Source organism: Corapipo altera, unplaced genomic scaffold (genome assembly GCF_003945725.1).
Source record: "Corapipo altera isolate COAL_440 unplaced genomic scaffold, ASM394572v1 60778, whole genome shotgun sequence".
In the NCBI taxonomy this organism is placed as follows: Eukaryota; Metazoa; Chordata; class Aves; order Passeriformes; family Pipridae; genus Corapipo; species Corapipo altera.
This window is the reverse complement of record NW_020887513.1, coordinates 1-3,980: the sequence shown is the minus strand read 5'-3', so window position 1 is coordinate 3,980 and position 3,980 is coordinate 1. Positions and strand designations below refer to the sequence as shown.

Sequence of the window (3,980 nt, the reverse complement as noted above, 5' to 3'; positions counted from 1 at the left end):
TGCTCTGAGGAGGAAAGAGCCAGCCTGTGCCGGGAAGGCGGCCGGAGGTTGAGGGGGAGCTCTGAGGTGGTGGTCCCTGAGCAGCCTCCCAGCAGGGATAAGCCGTTCAGGTGCTTGGAATGTGGGAAGAGCTTCAGGCAGAGCTCCCACCTCCTCACCCACCAGCACATCCACACTGGGGAACGGCCCTACACGTGTGGGGAGTGTGGGAACAGTTTCAGGGACAGGTCCACCCTCCACAAACACCAGCACATCCACACTGGGGAACGGCCCTACACGTGTGTGGAATGTGGGAAGAGCTTCAGACAGAGCTCCCACCTCCTCACCCACCTTCACATCCACACTGGGGAACAGCCCTATTTATGTGGGGAATGTGGGAAGTGCTTCAGACAGAGCTCCAGCTTCCATTCTCACCAGCTCATCCACACCAGGGAACGGCCCCACCTGTGTGGGGAATGTGGGAAGAGCTTCAGCCAGAGCTGTCACCTGCTCACCCACCAGCACATCCACACTGGGGTACGGCCCTACACGTGTGGGGAATGTGGGAAGAGCTTCAGGCAGAGCTCCACCCTCCACACCCACCAGCGCATCCACACTGGGAAACGACCCTACATGTGTGGGGAATGTGGGAAGAGCTTCAGTGACAACTCCAGCCTCTGCACCCACAAGCACATCCACACCGGGGAACGGCCCTACAAGTGCTTGGAATGTGGGAAGAGGTTTCAGACCAGCTCAGATCTCCTGAAACACGAGCGGACGCACACGGATGAGAGGCCCTTCCGCTGCACCGACTGCGGGAAGGGCTTCAAACAGAACTCCCACCTTGTCACCCACCAGCGCATCCACACTGGTGAGAGGCCCTACAAGTGTGGGGAGTGTGGGAAGAGCTTCACCGACAGCTCTACCTTGACCAAACACCAACGGACTCACTGATAAGAGAAGCCCGACCAGTGCCATGACTACGGGAAGAGCTTTGCCTGCTGCTTCCACCCGGAATGAAACCTCTGATGGTGAGGCAACCCCTGGAGTCCAGTGACTGTCAGTCCATCCCTTTCGACCACAAAGGGCCAGTCCCCTTTCCCAGGGGCAGCTTCTTCCAACAGAACCCTTCCAGGGGTGTGTGTGGAGATTCCTGCCTTGGTTGGGGACCCCCCCAAGGTCACTTCTGGAGGCTGAGAGCAGAGATCTTCCCATGGGTGTTGGTCTGGGGGAGTTCCATCCATCTCTAATTAAGAATTCTTGCTTTTGTGCCAGCTTGAGTAGAATTGCTTCAACAACTGCTTTAGTGTAGAGCGCTGACCTATCTTATCCTGTACTCCTGGTAGTTTTAGTGTTTCGATTGTGCAGTAAATAATTCTGATTAAGATCTTTTGTCTGATTGTTTGGAACCCTAAATAAATTCATTTCTATTAATAGATCTGAATTACCATCATTAAACCTGGGGGACAAATGTGGTTCGGTGACACCTCTGTAATTCCTCTTAACTGCAACTGTTGGCATGATCCAAGGCTGAGATTGGATCCAGCAGCCCCCAGCACCCCACAGGAAGTTGGGAGCTCAGGGGGGCCACCACCCTTTGCCAACCTCCCTGTGTCCAAAGACCCCCATGGGACCGTCTGTCCTGCCAGACCACCCCCCCTTTTCCACACTTCTCCCTGTTCCTCCGGTTTTTTCATTGTCCCCTCAATCCACAGCCCCCCCAAGATCAGTTTATTGTTCCCTACCCCCACTTTTTTCCTCCCTCTCCCACCCCTTCCACATCATCCCCCCACTCCCCAGCCCCCTCGTGCTCAGTTTGAGGGTCCCACCTTCCCTTTTCCCCACTGTTCTTGTTGCGGCCCGACGGTGGAGTGGCCGTGCCGTGGCCGAGGGACCGACGGCCAGAGGGCAGCGAGGCAGTGGGAGAGCAGGAGAGAGCCCCTCGGCGACATCACAGAAAGCCCCGAGAGCGCCAGCGGCTGCAACCCCGCGCTGCGCTGAGAGAGCGGGCCCAGCCCGGCACAGCTGCGGCAGCAGCGAGGCAGCCCCGGGACAGAGCGGCGCGCAGGGACCGTGCGGGAGCCGGGGCTGGGCAGCGGGAGCGGCGGAGCCGGCCCGGGAAGCAGCGGAGCGGCGGCAGAGCCGGCGCGGCAGTCGGGAAGAGAGGGAAGGGGAGGCGAGGGGCGAGCCTGGCCTCCGGTGTCCCCCCGCGGGCGGCTGCCTGCGAACCCCCCGCTCTCGGGACGAGCCGCTGGGACAGGGCTTGTCCTGGCACGGGACGCCCGGCTCGGAGTCGGCAGCGGCCGGAGCGAAGCGGCACCACCCCCCCACCTTCTTTTCTTTTTCTTCACAGCCCGAGTCAGCTGTATTAGAGTTGGGTTCAGTTCCTTTACAAGTTCTTTGTTCATACGCCAGTTAAACCTGACTGCTTCAGGCAAACAGAACGCTGCCAACAGAGAGGTACCAGTGACTTTTTTCCTTTTTTCTTTGCAACCTGAACTAAGAACCATTCTTTATTTTTTGCAAAGCCTTTTTATTCATGTGGTAACTAACCTAACAGTTTAATTTCAGTGCGTGGACGCTGACAGCAGAGACAACAGGAGAACCCTTCTTCCCCTCACCCCCCACCTCCAACTAAGAGAAAAAAAGGGGGAATATAGAAGGGCAGGGTCAGGAAATGGCCTTGGGAGCTGTTTTCTGAAGTTGTTTACCTGAAGTAGCCAAAATTGTTTTGAGATGCAAGCATAAGCATAACAAAGAAATGAAGTTTTTAAAGTTTTTTTGCAATAACTATTGACAAGTTCTCTTTAAAATCCGAAACCTGTTAACATAAGGAGATGTATATTTGCTTTTAAAAATAGAAGGAGTATATATTTTATCTTTGAAGTATAAGAATGTTTATATATTTTTGAATTTAAATTGAACAGGAAGCAGGAAAATGTTTGTATTTACAGGAAATATTCTCATAAAACCAGAAATACATGATTAGATCTTACTCATCTGAGGGCAGGACACAAGAATGATAATTTCTCAGTTCATAACCAGAAAACCCAGTAACATGAACCTCAAAAGTGTGTTTGTGTGAGAATATAAAGTGATGGCCATCACGCACGAAAGTTGTGTGTGTGTGTGTATGTGTGTGGATATGTGATATGTTCTGATTTTGTTCACAAATACACAAACGCCCTTAGATAAAAAACAGATAACATATGACCCGGAGTTGAATAGAATTTCATTTGCAGAGATATTTTAGGTTAAATAAAATTTTCAAAAACAAACCCTAAAAAACACTTTCAGGTAGAAGTCAGGAGCACATGAACTCTGAAGTCATCAAGTTTGATTCAAAGTCATTTGCTTAAAATAAAGTATTAGAAGGATAACTTAAATAAGAATAAGTTCTGATAGGGAATAATGGGAATAAGTTAAGTAGTTTGTTTAAACTAACTAAACATGTTTAATATTAATCCATGGTTATTTAATTTAGAATTGTTTGGAATTTTTCCTTTTTGCATTTTATTCCTTGTTTACTTTTCTATATCCAACAAATGTTTGATAGTCTTTCTTGATTGGTTTAATGTTTTTAAATATTGGTGCTGGGTTTAAGAAAATTTTCATTGTAGCATTATTTAGAATTTTTGTATTCTTTTTGAAAATAGATTTAATAGTCTTTCTGATTGGTTAAATGTTCTTAATGTTAGTGTTAAGTTTAAGAAAATAATTTTTGTAGCAATATTTAGGATTTTTGTCTTATGTTTAAAAAATGTTGATCGAAGTTTTTTCCAAGTTTTTTGTTTATCAGAAAAATAAAAAAGAAGGGGCAGATGTTGCATTCCAAAAATTGGATATGAGACAAAGAAAAACTACTAAGTTTAAACAAAGCCTTGGGCAGACAGAGCCTGGGGAAAAACCTCCATCTAGAGTCCAGACAAGGATGGGGGATGAAGGTTGATGTCATGGGTTTGGAATGTCCTGCCCAAGCCTGGAGAAACCATACCCTGATT

General features: G+C 48.7%; 1 pseudogene; it reads left to right on the top strand.

Moving 5' to 3' along the window:
• The first annotated feature begins 3 nt into the window (after positions 1-3).
• Positions 4-1,339, top strand: LOC113941643 (annotated as a pseudogene).
• Positions 1,340-3,980: the final 2,641 nt, after the last annotated feature.